The 19014-nt window shown below is 41.5% G+C and overlaps 1 protein-coding gene across 1 annotated transcript in view; it reads left to right on the top strand.

Moving 5' to 3' along the window:
- The window catches only part of TANC1 (tetratricopeptide repeat, ankyrin repeat and coiled-coil containing 1), a 223611-nt gene that overhangs the window by 58514 nt on the left and 146083 nt on the right, over positions 1–19014 (top strand). The gene's annotated exons all lie outside the window — the stretch shown is intronic.

Below are 19014 nucleotides of genomic sequence, written 5' to 3'. Positions count from 1 at the left end.
TACTAAAAACAAGATTTTTTTTTTTTTTTTTTTCTTAGATTTTATTTATTAGCACAAGAGCATGTAATCATGGAATCAGTGGGGAGGAGCAGAGGCTGAAAATGGGGCCCCATCTCACAATCCTGGGATCATGACCTGAGCCATAGTTAGGTGCTTAACGGACTGAGCCACCCAGGCACCTCAAACCTCTACTTTTAAAGTTTTAAATTTAATTCCGTTTAGTTAACATACAGTATTGTATTAGTTTCAGGTGTACAATATAGTGATGCAACACTTCCATACAACACCAGGTGCTCATCACAAGTGGGCTCCCATCACCTGTTTCACCCATTCATCAACCCACCTCCCCTCTGGCAACCATCAGTGTCTTCTCTAAGAGTCTTTTTCTTGATTTGTGTCTTATATTTTTCCTTTGCTCATTTGTTTTGTTTTAAATTACACATAAGAGTGAATGTAAAAGACAAATACTTTCTCTGACTTATTTCGCTTGGCATTTTACTGTCTACCTCTATCCGTGTTGTTTGCAAATGGCAAGATTTCACTCATTTTTGTGGTGGAGTAATATTCCATATTTATATATGTTTGTGAATTATATATGCACATGTATGTGTATATATATGTATATATATACACACACACATATATACGTGTGTGTGTGTGTGTGTGTGTGTAGGCCTCATCTGCTTTATCCATTCATCAGTCAAGAGACACTTGGGCTGCTTCCATGATTTGGCTAGTGTAGGTAGTGCTTCTATAAGCATAATGGTGCATGTATCCCTCTGAATTAGGGTTTTTGTAGGGTTCTTTGGGTAAATACCCAGTAGTGTAATTGCTGGATCATAAGGTAGTTCTATTTTTCACTTTTTGAGGAAACTTCATACTGTTTTATACAGTGGCTGCAGCAGCTTGCATTACCACCAACCGTGTACAAGGGTTCCTTTATTTCCACATCCTTGCCAATACTTGTCATTTCTTGGGTTGTTGATTTTAGCCATTCTAACAGGTGTGAGGTGACAGCTCATTGTAGTTTTGATTTGCATTTCCTCTGATGATGAGTGATGATGAGTGATGATGGGCACTCTTTCATGTGTCTGTTGGCCATCTGGATGTCTTTGGAGAAATGTCTATTCATGTCTTCTGCCCTTTTTTAAATTGTATTATTTGCTTTTTGGGTGTTGAGTTGTATAAGTTCTCTATATATTTTGGTTACTAACCCTTTATCAGGCATCTCATTTGCAAATATCTTCTCCCATTCTGTACTTTCCCTTTTTGTTTTGTTTCTTTCCCTGTGCAGAAGATTTTTATTTTGCTGTAGTTCCAGTAGTTTAGTTTTTCTTTCATCTCCGGAGACCTATCTAGAAAGAAATTGCTATGGCCAATATCAAAGAAGTTACTGCCTGTATTCCCTTCTAGGTTGCAGGTCTCACATTTAGATCTTTAATCCATTTTGAATTTTTGTGTATGGTGTAAGAAAGTGGTCCAGTTTCATTCTTTTGCATGTTGCTGTCCAGGTTTCTAACACCATTTATTGAAGAGACATTCTTCATCCCATTGAATGTTCTTTCTTGCTTTGTCAAAGATCAATTGACCATACAATTGTAGATTTATTTCTGGATTTTCTGTTCTGTTCTATTGGTCTGTGTGTCTGTTTTTGTGCCAGTACCATACTGTTTTGATTACTACAGATTTGAGTTGTTAAGATTTTAAGTAACCTCTGTGCCCAGTGTGGGGCTTGAATTTATAACCTCCAGATCAAGTGTCTTATGCTTTACCTACTGAGCCAGCCAGGTGCTTTAATTACTGCAGGCTTGTAATATGAATTCTGGAATTGTGATGCCTCCTTTGCTTTTCTTTCAAGGTTTCTTTGGCTAGTTGAGGTCTTTTGTGGTTCCATACAAATTTTAGGATTGTTGTTCTAGTTCTGTGAAAAATGGATTAAAGATCTAAAGATCTAAATGTGAGACCTTTGATAGGGATTGTATTAAATGGGCACTTTAATTTTAAGTACCCATTTAATTTTAAGATTGCTTTGGGTACTATAGACATTTTCACAATATTTGTTCTTCCAGCCCATAAGCATGGAATGTCTTTCCATTTCCTTGTCATCTTCAGTTTTTTCATCACTGTTTTATAGTTTTCAGAGTACAGGTCTTTCACCTCTTGTGTTTAGGTTTATTCCTAGGTATCTTATTGCTTTTGGTGCAATTGTAAATGAGATTGATTTCGTAGTTTCTTTCTGCTGCTTCATTATTAATATATAGAAATGCAGCAGGTTTCTGTACATTGATTTTTTTTTTTTTTTTAATTCTGAGATTTCACTGAATTTGTTTATAAGTTCTAGAAGTTTTTTTGTGGAGTCTTTTGGGTTTTCTATTTAGAGTATCATGTCATCTGCAAATAAAGTTTTATTTCTTCCTTACTTATTTGGACCCCTTTTATTTTTGTTGTCTGATTGCTATGGCCTAGGGCTTCCACTATTATGTTGAATGAAAGTGGTAAGAGTGGACATTCCTATCTTGTTCCTGACTTTAGGGGAAAAGCTGTCAGTTTTTCTTAAGGATGATTTTAGCTGTGGGTTTTTCATATATGACTTTTATTATGTTGAGGTATGTTACTTCTGAACCTACTTGGTTGAGGGGTTTTTTTTTAACCGTAAATTGATGTTGTATTTTGTCCAATGCTTTTTCTGCATCTGTTGAAATGATCACATGGTTCTTATCCTTTATTTTATTAATGTGATGTATCATATTGACTTGAGAATATTGAACCATCTTTGCAACCCAGGAATAAATCCCATTTGATTTATTTAGTTTTAATGTACTCTTTAATTTGGTAGTATTCTGTTGAGAATTTTTGCATATATGTCCATCAGGGATACTGCCTGTAGTTCTTTTTTAGTGGGACCATTTTAAATTTTTTTTAGAGTATGTAAGTACACTTGCCGTGTGCGTGTGTGAGAGAGAGAAAGAGCGAGAGCGAGAGAGAGAATTTTAAGTAGGCTCCACCCCCAGTGGGGCTCAGTCTCACAACCCTGAGAGATCATGACCTGGCCTGAAATCAAGAGTCAGATGCTTAAGTGACTGAGCCACTCAGATGTCCCTTTAGTGGAGTCTTTATCTGGTTCTGGTATCAGAATAATGCTGTCTTCGTAGAATGAATTTGGAAGTTTTTTTCTCTTGTCTATATTTTGGAATAGTTTGAGAAGAATAGGCATTAACACTTCTTTAAATGTTTGGTAGAATTTGCCTGTGAAGCTGTTTGGGAGTTTGATTATGGGTTCAATTTCTTTGCTGGTTATCTGTCCCAAGTTTTCCGTTTTTTTTTTCTGTTTCAGTTTTAGTGGCTTATATCTTTCTAGGAATTTATCTGTTTCTTCTAGGTTGTCCCAATTTGTTGGCATATATAGGTTTTCATAACTTCTATTTATTTTATTATTTGTATTTCTGTGGTATTGGCTGAGTCCTTTCTCTTAAGTCTTCCTAGATGTTGATCAATTTTTTTTCCCTCAAAGAACCATTTCCTGGTTTCATTGATCTGTTCTATTTTTTGGTTTTGTTTTTTAGTTCTTGTATCATTTATTTCTGCTCTAATCTTTATTTCCTTTCTTCTGCTGGCTTTAGGTCTTGTTCTTTTTTTCTAGCTTCTTCATGTGTAAAGTTAGAGTAACTATTTGACATTTTTCATCTTGAGGTAGATCTGTAGTGCTATAAACTTCCCTTTTAGAACTGCTTTTCCTGCATCCCAGAGATTTTTGGACTGTTGTATTTTCATTGTTATTGGTTTCTGTGTACCTTTTAAATTATTTCCTGATTGATCATTCTTTAGTAAGGATATCATTTAACCTCCATGTGTTTGTGGTCTTTAGAGACTTTTTTATCTTGTGGTTAACTTCCAGTTTCATAGCGTTGTGGTCAAAAGATATGCACGGTATGATTTTGATCTTGAGTTTGTAGAGGTTTGTTATGTGATCTATTCTGGAAAGTGTTCCGTGTGCCCTTGAAAATATGTATTCTGCTGTTGTAGTATGGAATGTTCTGAATATATCTGTTAAGTCCATCTGGTCCAGTGTGTCATTTATAGCCATTGTTTCCTTGATTTTTTTCCATTTAGATGATCTGTCCATTGATGTGAGTGGGGTGTTACAGTCCCCTAATTTTATAATATTATCCATTAGTTCCTTTGTTATTAACTGTTTTATGTATTTGGGTGCTCTCGTGTGGGGTGAATAAATATAATTGTTAACATCTTCTTGTTGGGTTGTCCTCTTTATTATATAGTGTTCTTGTCTCTGGTTACAGTCTTTGTTTTAAAGTCTATTTTGTTCAGTATAAATATTGTTAGTCTGGCTTTCTTTTGACATTCATTTGCAAGATAAATGTTTCTCTCTCCCCTCACTTTGAATCTGCAGGTGTCTTTTAGGTCTGAAATGAGTCTATTGTAGAGTCTTTCTTTTTTTGTTTTTAAATGACAGCATGTGAAAATGTAGACTCTTCTGAATCTCTGCTCATCCTTGCTGCTTGAATCATTCATGTGCTGGTCATAACAAAGGCAGAAAAGCCCCTTTCAAATGAAGACTTTTTTTTTTAAAGATTTTATTTATTTTTTCATGAGAGACACAGAGAGAGAGAGGCAGAGACACAGGCAGAGAGAGAAGGAGGCTCCATGCAGGGAGTCTGACATGGGACTCTATCCTGAGTCTCCAGGATCACACCTTGGGTCGAAGGCAGGTACTAAACCCCTGAGCCACCTGGGTGTCCCTGAAGACTTTGTTAATAAGAATAGCATAGAACTAGTTATTAGCTTGAGCTTAACTGCTAGAACAGAGAAGGATATGATCTGCAAAAAAGCAGAGTCCATATGTAGGTAGAGGCAGGTAAATTGAAGAGTCTATACCAAAACCAACTAAATACTGGACAGGTGGTTCTATACTTTGTATCCTCCTAGGTCTCACCTTTGTTCTGGGAAGAACATTCTCTTTGTTTTCTATCACCATTCTCCTTTTTGCATCAGATTTTGGTAACAAGAGTTTGTTTAAGGAGGAGTCCCCTTTAATGAATACATAAAACCAATTTGTCATTGTGGAATTTAGAAATTGCTTAACCTTTCAAAGTCTCAGGGTTTTTTTCAAAGTTGCCCTATAAATTTGGAGGCAATGCTATATTTTGCAGGGTTGTTTTAATTGTGACAGAGATAACCTAAAGCACAGTAAGTCCACAGTGAAGAGTAGGTCTTCTTGTCCACAGTTATCAGAGGCCTACAACAGTTTCCTTTTTTCCCCTAACATTTATTATTTTGTGTTTTGTTAGAATTAATTTATCACTAAAGACACAGAGGCAGAGACATGGACAGAGGGAAAAGCAGGCTCCCTGGGGGGAGCCCAATGCAGGACTCAATCCCAGGACCCCAGGATCACAACCCGAGCCAAAGGCAGGTGCTCAACCACTGAGCCACCCAGGCATCCCTTCCTAAAATTTATTTATTCATTTGAGAGCCTGCACATGCATGTGAGTGGGGGGAGGGGCAGAGGGAAAGACTCTCAAGTGGACTCCCTGCTGAGCAGGGAGCCCCTTGCAGGGCTCATCCCATGACCCTGAGGTCATGACCTGAGCTGAAATCGAGTCAGACTCTCAACGTTCAATGGACTGAACCACCCAGGTGCCTGCCGGACGCCTATATTTTCAGATTTAAGAAGGCTTTTGCTAGTCCATGAAGAAAAAATTCAGGAAGAATTGATGTGAGATGGAAAGGGAGTGAGGAGAGTCTAAAGCAGTGGTTCTTTGGTGTTGGATCCTGAAGAGTGGTGTCATCACCAGCTGGGATTTATTAAAAAGTCTCAGCTTCAAACTAGACCTAAACATCAGACTGGGTGTGGGGCTCAGCAGTCTGGTTTAACAAGCCCTAGGGGTGATTTTGATTACCTTTAACTGGCCTAAGGTTAGAGAAATCAGGCTGCGGGCCCTTCGTGTGGTCTGGTGGGGGGGTGGGGGGGATGGTGATTACCTCCCCAGAATGATGGGAGGGAGTAGAGAGGAGCTGGAACTGGTGAGACTTAGTAATTTGATTGGCTGTCCGACCAGAAAGAAAGCCATGGGGATGTAGAGGCCTTGAGTCTGGTGGACTAAAGGGGAAGGTTGGGGGTGGTGGTGGTGGTGTCGTCAGCAGGCACCCAGAACCCACGCTGGTGAGTGGGTGTTGGAGGTTGGGGGAAGAGGAGGAGGAGGGTGACTTTAGTTTTGGACATGTTGAATTTGCGTTGCCATAGTCGATGTCAGCAGGTTAGAAATCCAGTGCTCAGATTGCAGCACAGGTAAAGCAATGGGGAAATCTCTTTGTGAGGTGCCTGCGTGGAGGTGGCAGTTGAAGTGGGTATTCACATCGTTTTCCCAAGGAAAAGGTGCAGAGAAAAGAATGGAGATTGACTGGTTTGGAATTTGGAATCACATTGCTTCTCTTTCAGAAGTGTAAGTATAAATGTTTAGAAATACTTTGTGATAATAGTTACAAATAAAATCAGATTATCACAAGTACATTGAGGTTTTGTCATAATGCAATCTTTAGAGGCCCCACTCTGTGTGTTAGAGGCTGGTCTTGTACATCATCTGATCTTGGGATCCAAGGCTCAGGGTGCCAGAGGCAAAGTTCTAGTGTTCTTGCCTTTGAGAGAGAGGAAGTGGAGTCAGTGTTGAGAGTGAAGGTGGCCTGGGGCAGGCTGCTGAGTTGCTGTCTCAACTTCTTTATCTGTCAAAGAGGACAATTAGAGTCTGCCTCTCCTTCCTCCCCGCCCCCCTTCTTTTTTTTTTTTTTTTTTTTTTTTAAGATTTTATTTATTCGTGAGAGACAGATGGAGGCGAAACAAAGGCAGAGGGAGAAGCAGAGCCCCATGCGGGGCTTGATCCCAGGATTCCGGTATCATGACCGAGCCAAAGGAGATGCTCAACCACTGAGCCACCCAGGCGCCCCACAGTCTGCCTCCTTCATGTGAGGACAGTGGAAAAACTTGACGGTATCAACCGAGTGATGCTTTTGTCTCCACCTGTGCTGCGGTTTTCATGGTGTTTTGTTGAATTTGTGGAGTAAGGGTCTCTATTTGTAACAGATTTACAGTATTGATAAGAGATGATTGTAAGGAGCCATCAGTCTGACTTGGAGATGGATGGCTTTGTGGTTTTCAGTGAGTTATCAGTACATTGAAATATGTGTTTTATTAGGTTTGTGAGAAGGCAGAGGGAGTTGGCTTGGGAAGTTTGCATAAAAACAAGGAACAGATACTTAAATTTATATCCAGCTCTGTTGAAGACTCCCGTATTTTACTGTAGCAGAAAGATGTTTCACTGAGATCATGAAAACTTAGTACATCTGTGCAGCATCTTCATTATATCTAGAACAATTTCACATCCACTGTTTCTAATTCAGTCATTCAAGAAACATGTGTTCCTGTTTTTCACTGGGTTCTAATTGGGATGTTTTTCCTTAAAGGGACCACACACTTATATTTAGGAAATATCTTTGTAACTGTGCTCCAAGTACAAGGAACCCTCTAGCTTTGGAGACTGTAGCATCTGAAAGTCACCCACCCACCCTGCCTTCCCCAACTTGAAAGAAAAGTGATGTGTGTGTGTGTGTGTGTGTGTGTGTGTGTGTGTGTGGTTTCCCTGCCACTTCACAATGCCAATTTTGTTCCTAGGTTCCTGAGCTATGTTTCATACTGTTTGTATGTGTTAGGAGAAGTGGTGACAGACTCCGTGATCAAAGGTTTCACTGCGGAATTACTAAGGGCTTTAATTGAACCTTTCACTGGGTTTTAGAGAGAAAAAGTCTTGATGTTTGTATGTGGCATGTCACATAACTTCAAATGCAAAGCTTGAACTTCACAGGTTTGATTAAACTTTCATGGGACTCCCAAAAATAACATTTGTAATCCTCATGCATGGGAATTATTCTGTAATTCACAATTTCACCAAAGTGTTGTTTGCAGTGGGTCGGGTCTGAATGCCACCAATTTAGTTCAGCACTACCCTCCCAGCTCCGCTGCGGCTGCATGAGGCTTGCATCTTTCTGGGAAGTTGAGCTGCTGCCATGGCTAAAACTGTGAGCCAGACTTAGGTAATTTTATTAGTCTAGAAAAAGTATTACGCTCCTGCAGCTGTTGTTGTAGGTCCTGACCATGAAAACAAAAACCGTCTCAGTTACCCAGGATCCATGAGAAATTGGCAGTGGCCCAAAGCAAGTCCATGTATTTTGGACTCTAAATTATATTTATCTTCATATGGGCATCCCCTGATTTAGGGCATGCAGCTGGGGAATGGCCTGACTATATGGGGTAGTGAGGGTGGGCGAGGACAAGCCTTGGGTGTACCACCCTTAACTAGGAGGCCTGATCCAGATAATTGGAAGACTATACCTCCTGGACCTTCAACACTTGTAAAAAGGATAAGGAGAGTGCCCAAGAAAACAACAAAACCATAATAAAATACTCAACCTGGCTTTCCTGTTTTCGTCTGTTGTCTCACAGTGTAAATTCCCACAGGTCTTTCTCTTGGAACTGGGCTGGTTTTTGTGGGTGGGTTAGTAATTTGGTGGTGGTGGGCTTTCTTGTAAATAGAACTTTTATAGATTACTATGAAAACTAATCGTGGGACTTGGCATTTAATTGCTAGGGGTGGTGCATATGTGGAATACCCAATCTTGCTAACGTGTGCCAGTCAGTAAATTACTGTTTAATTTTCTGAATTTCAGTGGTTCTGCGAGTGGGATAAAACTGCACTACTGTGTTTCTCTAGAAGGTCCTGGGCTATTAGCAGAGCACTTAGCAAGTCTGAGTAATTGTCCCTTTGAGTCTGACTGATTGTTTGGGTCATGGTCTCTAATCCTTGGGGTCATTGGATGCACTTCAGGGGATCTGTGAATGTGGGTGGGTGGAAAGAAAATTTACATCTTTATTTTTACCATCTCTAACCAAAATGTGGCTTTTCCCTCAGTGATGAGAGTGGGCAGCGTCACATACTGTCAGCAGCACCTTTGGCTTTGGCAAGTAGAAATCAGATTTTTGTACCACTTTGTGGGAGATAGTTCGAACCATCATTTATGTTCACCATTGCTTAGAAAACTGCAGTAGCTTATTAGACCTGCTGCTGTGTCTTGTATGTTAAGAAGTACACATTACTTTTATCTCAGTTTTCCTGTTTAAATATTTTTATATCTGTGTTTCAATATAATTGATTTTTTATTTTTTTTTGAAGAGTATTGTCTTCATCAGAATCATTCAGAAACATTCTGATGGGAGCATCTGGATTGATGAAGCAATCCATGACACTTAAAAGGTCACAAGCTCCTGTCTTGGATGGCACCCTTGTAGTGCTCTCATCTCATTGAGACCAGATTAGTTAATGTTAAAAAAAAAAAAAAAAAAGTCATATTTGGTTTTTGCTTCATAGCATGAATTGCTTTTGATTTTTTTTTTTTTTTAAGATCTTATTTATTTATTCATTCATGAGAGACAGAGAGGCAGAGACATAGGCAGAGGGAGAAGCTGGCTCCCGGCGGGGAACCTGATGCGGGTGTCCCAAATTGTCTTTGATTTTTATCATCTGGAGCTCTGACCTTCCCCCATTTTGGGGCTCTTGGAATGAATTTAAAAATATGACCATTCCTCATTTCTGAGTGACCTTTCTTATGAGCCCCTGTAAAGTCCCCTTTAAGACTGCTTACTGCAACCAAGTGTTTATGGCCGAGAATGGCTTCCCTTACAAATTTTAGGTAAGAGGGGCACCTGGGTGGCTCAGTGGTTGAGGGTCTGCCTCTGGCTCAGGGTGTGATCCTGGGGTTCTGGGATTGAATTCCAGAAAAGGCTCCCCCTAGGGAGCCTGCTTCTCCCTCTGCCTATGTCACTGCCTCTCTGTGTCTCTTAGGAATAAATAGTCTTAAAAAAACAAAAAAAAAAACCCAAATTTCGGGTAAGAGTATATAGTGCTCTGTGTGTTGACATTATTTGCTTTAGCTATGGAAGAGATGATGCTGTGTGACTTTTATGAATTTCATTTAGCTCTTCATTGTGTTACTATGGCAAGCATATCCTAGGTTTATTTTAGAACTTGATATCCAAGATTAAAACCTTATATCTATTTGAACTATATAAAACTGCCCAGAGAAGGAAAGCTTGGACACCAGGCCATTCCTTGTCCCATCCTATCACCTTTTAACAGCTGTATGCAATTCATTCAGTGAGCTATGCAGTGGGGTTTTGGAACTCCTCTTGAATAACACTGTTCCTAACCTCTGGGTGTTAGGAATAGGGGAAGCATTGCCCATGTGACACTGAGGTCTCTGTCCCAAGTACTCTTCCCTGTTGGTAATATGGCCCAACTTCCAGTGTTGTTCTTCTGTGAGCTCACAAATTAAAGAGCTTGCTTGCATTTTGTAGCATGACACCTCCAGGTCACAAATATTGACAACACTGGTGTTTGAAATAACTCCTAGATACCTAGCAGAACTTGAGTACACAGTAGGTATCTCAACAGAGGCAGATTCTGTTTTTCAGGATAGATTTGAGACATGGGATGCTGCTCTGTGGTGGACGTGTGTGTGTGTGTGTGTGTGGCCAAATATGATTTTTTTTCTCTCCTATTAGGCAGTTTTGTCTGTTTGACTACCTCACCAGGCCCCTGGGAGCTAATCTGTCTCATGTTTATCCAAAAAAGGAGGCATAAAAAAGGGACTGTATAGTTAGGCTCTGGAGCAAGACCACCTGGATGGGCAACCTGGCTCTGCTCCCATGAGCTATGTATGTGACTCTAGGCAAATCTCTGGGCTCTCTGTGTCTTTGTAGAATAGAGATATTTACAGTACCTTCTGCAGAGGGTGGTTGTGGGGATTAAATATGCATGGACTAAGTGCTTAGAGCAGGGTCTGGTATAGAGTTAGTGTTAAATAGGTGTTGCTGGCTGCACATTACAATCACCTGGGAGAGGTTTGAAAAACTGCACCGGGTATTGGGAACGCCCATCCTAATGAAATTAGGAGCTGGAGGGGGTGTGGGTTATAACCTTGTTCAGAGCATCCTAGCAAGTCACTGACAGAGTGGAGGAGGGGTTTTGAGGTCTTCTGTTCCAGGGCTTTAAGTGAAAGATCCATCTGTCAGCTACATAAGCAAGAGATCTTTGTGTAATGAATAGCTGCCTTTCACAGGGCATCTTTGAAGTTGTCTGACCTTTTTCACTTTGAGGCCAGATGCAGTGCAATTTAAAAAATTTAATTTCTTTAGATTTATAATACCAGACTTCATTCAGCTGGCATTGATTGATTGAGTACCTTTTAACAGTTTTTGAAAAATGGACTTTCTGACATGTCTTCAAGGTCTCTTCTCCTTTTCCTGTAAAGACTTATCATCCATGCCCTAGACCCCAGCCAGGGGCCCTTTTTTCATCTGTGGTGATGGTTTATCAGCTACTGTGATTACAGTGATCTTACGAACCAGAAATAAAGTTTTCCCCGTAAAATTATAGCACCTGCAAGGTGGAAGAGGCCTGATTGTCCAGTCAAGCAGGAAAGGGAATAGTATCCCTGTTAGACAGATGAGTCCGTAAAACGGAAAATAACTTGCCTGAAGTCATTTTGTTTATGTAATACCGTCTGTCTTTATTCAGGGAGTTGTCACTGCTATACATCAAGAAGTTGGTCAGTGGAAGCTGGGAGTTCATAACTCTGTTGTATGGTACAAGTGGAAAACTTCATAGAAAGAAGGGGAAAGAGAAGAAAATGTAATCCGAATGGCTGTTATGGCGATAACTGCCACATTGGGGATCGGGGCTTGGGTCTCTCGTTGCTATAAACCTTACAGGGGAATATCCTGTGACCCTAGTCACGGCCTCTACAGGGCTATGTGAGAGGATGGGCACCTGATTGTAGACTGTGGTTCATGTTCAAACCCTAGGTGGTCCTCCATGGGCTTTGACCTCCTGGTCATGGGGGCTCAGAGTTGATGTTGGCTTTCTCCCAGCTCTCCTTAGCTGGATCCACAACAATTACATGTTCACCCTCCTGCAAAAGCCACCGTGTCTTTGAGGCTTCTATTAGGCACCCTCCTGGTCATCTTCCTTGCCCCCTGCTCCTGAGTTCCTTGAGGACATTGGAAGCAGCCACTCAGTGCCTGAGCCTTCAGAAGTTCCAGGTCTACCTTTGCACACTGTGTAACTTTGGAGAACTGGTTCATCTTTCTAAGCCTCTCTGTTGCCTTGATTGTAAAAAAAAAAAAAAAAAAAAAAAAAAAAAAAAGAATCCGGAAACTATCTCATAGGGTTATTTTTTCCTTCTTTTTTTTTTTTTTTTTCCGGTAAGGATAAAAAGAGATTATATATGTGTGTAACACTCCTTACCTGACATATAGTAAACCCTGATTAAATACTAGCTATGAGGATAATGGCTATACCAAGTGCTACCTCTGTTTCTGCAGTGAGCATCTGAATGGCTCTTCCCCACACCAAGAATCAAATAGCTTCCAGTAACCCTCACTTGGAGGGCTTGCACTTTAGCAAACCAAGCTTTTGGCCATCGTGTGACCTTTATCATTGTCTGGCATGGTTCCATCTCCAAAATTTACAAGTTCATTTAAAAAGACTAGACTCTTTTCAACTTCCTCATTCACTTAGTCTGACTGTGTTTGTTCTCTGATCTCCTTGAGACCCCATTCCTGTCCTCTCTGGGTCTCACTCCCTTCTTGTCCAGTCCTGCCTCTGTGGCACAGCACTCCAAGCATGTGACATAAGCACCCTTCTCAGTCTTGACAAGTCCTGCAGACAGCCAGCCGCTGATCAGTCCTCTCGTCCTCTGGGTAGTTCTTGGGGCTGAGCATCAGAGGATGCAGTTGCATAGTTTCATTATTTGGTGCCATGGCGTGGTCTGCAACCCAGATTGGGCAGTCTGAGCTGTTCAGCTGTCTGTTTGTTTGTTTGTTTATTTATTTATTTAATTTATTATTTAATTTTTATTTATTTATGATAGTCACAGAGAGAGAGAGAGAGAGAGGCAGAGACACAGGCAGAGGGAGAAGCAGGCTCCATGCACCGGGAGCCCGACGTGGGATTCGATCCCGGGTCTCCAGGATCGCGCCCTGGGCCAAAGGCAGGCGCCAAACCGCTGTGCCACCCAGGGATCCCAATTTTTTAAAGATGTTATTTATTTATTCATGAGAGACACAGAGGCAGAGGGAGAAGCAGGCTCCATGCAAGGAGCTCGATGTAGGACTTGATCCTGGATCCCGGGATCATGCCTTGGGCCGGAGGCAGATGCTCAACCCAGGTGTCCCTGTTCAGCTGTCCTTTATTTATTTTGATTTTTTTTTAAAAAAAGATTTTATTTATTTATTCATGAGAGACAGAGAGAGAGGCAGAGACACAGGCAGAGGGAAAAATCAAGCTCCATGCAGGGAGCCTGACGTGGGACTCGATCCCGAGTCTCCAGGATCACGCCCTGAGCTGCAGGGGGCGCTAAACCGCTAAGCCACCGGGGCTGCCCTCAGTAGTCCTTTTAATCTTGTGTTTGCCTCCTTCTCTTCTGCAAAGGTTGTTCTTCACCCTGTTTCTCTCATACCTTATTTTTGCTTGATAGAGAAAATGGAGGCATAGCTTCCTGCCTATGTTTGTTGGCTTTTTCTTCCCTATCATATTATGCTTGACTTCGTGTCCCTCTTTGCTGGGTATGAATACTTAGAAATTTGTGTACAACGAACAACTACAATCTCTAGCCCAGTGCTCATTCCTTAATTGGAAAATCAGGTCATAACCCTGTCTCTCTCTGCTGTTTGCTGATCCAGGAGAGTCAGGATAAGTTCCTCCAATGCTCAGGGCCTTGCATTTTAAATGAGGCTATTATATTTTAAATTTGTTTAAAATGTAAATAAATTGTTAAAGTTTATTAAAGGATGGCTGTCTATTTTGAGATAGAACCATTCCCTTTAAGAATTATAGATGGATTAAAACTATGTTCTTCCTCAGTGTATCTACTGGTAGTAAAGCAACGAATACTGGGCTGGGGAGTGGGGCAGGGTGTGGCTATCAGTGGCTCATAGCCTAGTGGAGGAAGCAGGTGGGTAGGAAGTCCTCCAGGAGTTTTGAGGTGGCTTTTTGTTTGTTTATTTACTAGAAAGAGAGAGAGAAGGAGCTTTGTGCGAGTGGAGGGGAGGGGCAGAGGGAGAGAATTTTTCAAGCCAACTTCCCAATGAGAATGGAGCCCAACGTGGGACTCCATCCCAGGATCCACGAGATTGTGACCTGAGCTGAAACCAAGAGTCAGCCACTTAACTGAGTCACCCAGGCGTCCTGAGGTAGCTTTTGAAGGGTACCTGTGAAATGCCTTTGCTTTCTTAAATCTAAATATTTATGAACGTCTGGATGGTGGTGGTAAAAATATTGCAGTTCTTTTGTCTTCTAGTTTGGAGCATCTTGCTGTTGGGTGGAGGGGAGGTAGGTGCTTGGTTGGGGAGCATCCAACCTGAAGAGAGATCCTGGGAGACTGGTGCTCAGTCTTGTACACCAGCCATTGGCCTGGGAGTCATAAGGCTTATTGCCAGGAGTGCTGCCCTGGTTATCCCCTATTTGAGCTTTTCCTGGTTTGAAGGAGAATGTATTGATCTCAGGTTTTGGCTTTTCTGTCATTGTACTTGTGCTTTCTGTACATGTATTTGAAATACCAAAATAAAACCTCCCTGCAGCTTTCTGAAGGACCTGTTAAGAGAACAGATCCTGCTGTAGAAATGAGTTGTTCATCGTGGATAGACCAGATAACTTGGAAACTAGTGGTTGGTACCAAAAAATAGTTCTTAAAATTGTTTGCCCAAACCCCTTGTGGGAGAGAATTACCATTGGTTTTGAATTCCCTTCCATAACAACCTGCTATTCATTCATTTAAAAAATGTATTTTTGAGTTGGTTGTGTATAAGGTACATTGCTGGGTGCCGGGAGGGATTCGTCGAGTTGGCTGCCATGGCCTGCTAAGGCTTTATGGAGGAAGTAGTGTTAACAGTTGGGCTCAACAAATCTCTTCACAAAATAAAAAAAGTCTCTTGGAGCCAGAAGGAAGTACTTGTTCATATTTTCCTCCTAAAATAAAATTTCCTTTCTGCCAAGTAGTTCACAAAATGAGAAAATGTACAAACTTGCATACAGTAATTTTCTAGTAACTTGAAATACCAGCTTTGGAGAGTCAGGTTTTTAAATTTTCTTTCTTTTCTTTCTTTTTTTTTTTAAATTTTTTTTTATGAGAGAGAGAGAGAGAGAGAGGCAGAGAGAGAGAGAGAGAGAGGCAGAGACACAGGCAGAGAGTGAAGCAGGCTCCACTCAGGGAGCCCGATGTGGGAGTTAACCTTGGGACTCCAGGATCAGGCCCTGGGCCGAAGGCAGGCACTAAACTTCTGAGCCACTCAGGTGTCCCAGGTTTTTAAATTTTTAAAGTAATCTCTGCACCCACCGTGTGGCTTGACATCACAACCCCAAGATCAAGAGTCCCATGCTTTACCAATGAACCAGCCAGGTGCCCCAGAAGAAGCATTTTTTTTTTTCTAAAGAAACTTTTCCCAAAGCAATATTTCCCATAGAATATCTTCCCATAGAATATTTAAAATATGAGCTGAAAGTGATTTCAATCTAATAGTTTCCACTTAATTTGTGCATCAGACCTTAAAACATCTGAATTGAGACTTCATGCCCAGAAATCTTTTAAATTCAGATTACTTGGGGCTGTAAATTTATTACGCTTTTAATAAGTCATACTCAGATCTGACGTCTTCTTGCCTATGACAAGCCTAACCATAAAGAGCAGTAGAATTAGGGGCATGGTTTGTAGAATGGCTTTGAATAAAGAAGAATGAACGGCTGAGCCTTCGTGCCTTGGGGATAAATTATAGCCCAGTGTTACCATACTAGCAGTGGAAATAGGGCAGTAACGTCATACAGTTGCTTTCTGGTTGCTTGATCTGTAGTCACTCTTCTCTTCCCGAGCTTTTCTGAACAAATCATCTGAATCCTAGAGAACTTCAGTGACTGGTTTCCAGTCACAACACGACGACCAGGGCTGAGATTAGTCCCTTGATTCCTGGGCTTTTTCTATTATAGGAAAAAAAAAAGTGAGGTTGGGGAGTGGGGAGAGAGACCTACTGGAATTTCAAGTATTCATCAAGAGTTGTTTTTTCCCAGCCTCGTGGGAGCTCTAAAAGAATGTTGAGATATGGCTCTTGCTTTCAGGAAGCTTCTATAATGCAGTTTTCCATGAATTTCCAGCCAACAGCCAGTGCCCCATCTAGCAGGCCTCTTTGTTTCTTTTTGTGGTCTCTATTCTGCTTTGTTTTCTTGATTTGTTCTATTCTATATAATTTATCTTGAAAGGTGCTTCAGACCCCACACTGCCCCTCACATTTCCTTTCTTTTAATAAGCATTAAAGGTTGCCAAATAAAGGAAAGTAAGCTCTAAAGGTAGCCATACAGAAGACGTGGCTATTATGTAGATGAGTCAAATCTTGGTATGTTAGAAAAATCTTTTCAAGCCCTTAAAGTTGAGGATGTTTTTGCTGTCTCCCTTTTCTGGGGGGAAAGTTCTTAATTATATACAACTTAGTTTTCAGTGTTTCACTTGTAAATATTGCTGTTCTGGTTTGCTTGATGTTGATAAAAGTAGGTAGGCACCTTTCGAAACAGCTTTGCTTTGAGGTCAGATAAACTGTTTTATGGGAGAAGCTCCTTCCAACGGAGCGTGCACACATTCAGGATAACTGGATAATAAGATTTTGTGATCATGAGATTTTAATTAAGGTGTGGACATGAAAGGGTATTATGAAATGCAGCATTTTCCTCCCCAGTCTCTCATTGCCTGATGTCACATGGATTTAACTGTGTTTTTTGGCATTCCTTGCAAATGAAAATATATAGGAATGTTCCTTGTAACTTATAAACTGCTATAAATGTTGGCTAATTGCTTGATTTGGAGGAAGTCGCTCATCTGTGTTCATTGCAGCCTGGTTAAATCTGTCAACAAATACTGAGGACAGAGTGGGTGCGAAGCCTGCGTTTTGGCTTCTGTTTGTATTAAAAAGTAAACATAGTCCCTGCCCTTAGCTCACAGATTTGACTTGAAACTGTATAAACAGGCAGTATGACACTCCAGAAGAGGAAAATTTTAATACTACTGGTGTTCTGTGATTTCAGACAAGGTGGTCATGGTTACGATGCTGCTATTGTGATTGCAAGCCAAAATAGCTTCTGTCTTGCTTCGAAATCCTTTCTGTTTTACCTAGGATAATCTTTGTTATATCTTATCTATCACTGTAATCACTGTGCAGAATTCTTTTTTTTTTTTTTACTGTGCAGAATTCTAACACAAAACATGGAGATACTGGGCCTATTCTCAAAGACTCCGTGTATTAAATGAGAAATCCAAACAGTGAAAGGAAGCTTGGCAGTTTTTGTTACCTCGGGGTGTTTTAAAAGGAAGAACCTATGGTATTTGGGAGACTTAGAATGTTGAATAACAGTAGAAAAATAAGAAAATCTAGGTGCCTTCAGGTCATGGGTCTGAGGTCAATGTTATATACTCACATTTTATTTTCTTTAAATGAAAATTCTGGGAAGTTTTCTCCCACTAGAGAATTTCAGAGGCTGGTCTTTCCTCTCTTCCCCAAAAAGTATATAAATTAAAGAAATGGCAGCTAAAGTTCCTTTTGTACTCCGGTATACTCATTTGAAGTTTCTCCAGGTCACAGTTTGAATAGGTCTTAGAATATAAATTTAAGCGTTTCCCCCTTGACTTGCTATTTATGGAGGAAAGCAGAAACTGGAAAGAAAAAATTACAGTGGCCATCTGATCGCCTTTTCAGTTAACTCAGGACCACCGATGTGGAAGATGCGACAATCCTGAGAGCAGCTGGGCTCCCCGGAGTGGGCAGTCCGGGTGTTTGGCACGTGATGCCGAAGGCAGTGTCTCCCAGTCCTTCTGTGGGACGTGTCTCCCCAGTGGCACAGCAGATCTGCCGCGGGTCGGGGACGACCAGGGTGATGATGGGGTCACCCTGGGTGCTGCGGTGGAGCTTGAGCTCCATGATCAAGGCCTGTGCAGGGCTCCCGGAGAGCTCACTCAGGGACCTCGGCCAAGCTCTGCAGGCTGGTGCGTTTTACTTTTCTTTGTTTTATTTTTAAAGCATGTAGTCTTTGCAAAATGACAAACCCTGAAGGTTGATTGATTTACTTGGAAAAGAAAATATCTGTGCTTAGCAGGCCTCTGTCCCTGAATTTTGTCCACCATCTCTCCTACAATATTTCAGCATGATCACCGAGAGAAATTTGTGTTTCCATGCTTGCCCTTCAGGTGAAACTCCAGTCTTTGCACCAGGGTTCCCTGAAGTAGCAGTTTAAAAAAGAATTAGGCTGTAAACCCTGCCCCTTTTGTGTGTAGAGACTTGTTTGTCAGGTGATTTAACCCTGTCGCACTTTACCATCGCCTTCTCCAAATTCTGCTTAAAGATGCTGTCTTCCTGGTTATCTCCAGGGTGGATTGGTTGGTTGTTGATTTTTGTCTGTTCATTTGTTTGATTGCCGTTGCCCAAAGCTTTCATCTTCTGAGTGGGGAGGCGGAGCATGGAAGGAGGGGGACCCTTGCTGGGAGCCTGCAGGTTTGGGTTCTGGCGCTGCTGTTCATTCGCTGTGTGACCCCTGGGCAGTCAGTCTTCCAGGGTCTCTGTTTCTTCGTCAGGGAAACAGAGGACTTGGAAAAGTAAATACAGGCCTGGACCAAATGAGAAGAAGGTCACCGTGTTGTGTGCTTATGTTGTGCGACTGAATGGCAGCGCTCGGGGCCTCTTGCCTCGGTCTGTGCTCCCCGCGGAGGCCCTGCTCCACTCTGGCCCCAGCAGCCGGTGCCGCGTATACACGGACGCTGGTTCCAGCATTCGGGCTCCCTGGGCAGGTGGGACTGGGCGTCTTCTCCACTGGAGTTTCTCCCTTTTGGCCCCGCTCTGCTGCTTCTTTCTTCCAGGAG

The sequence above is a fragment of the Canis aureus genome, chromosome 34, assembly GCF_053574225.1.
Source record: "Canis aureus isolate CA01 chromosome 34, VMU_Caureus_v.1.0, whole genome shotgun sequence".
Taxonomy (NCBI): Eukaryota; Metazoa; Chordata; class Mammalia; order Carnivora; family Canidae; genus Canis; species Canis aureus.
Note: the sequence above shows the minus strand (reverse complement) of the source record. Positions and strands in the feature narration are given on the sequence as shown.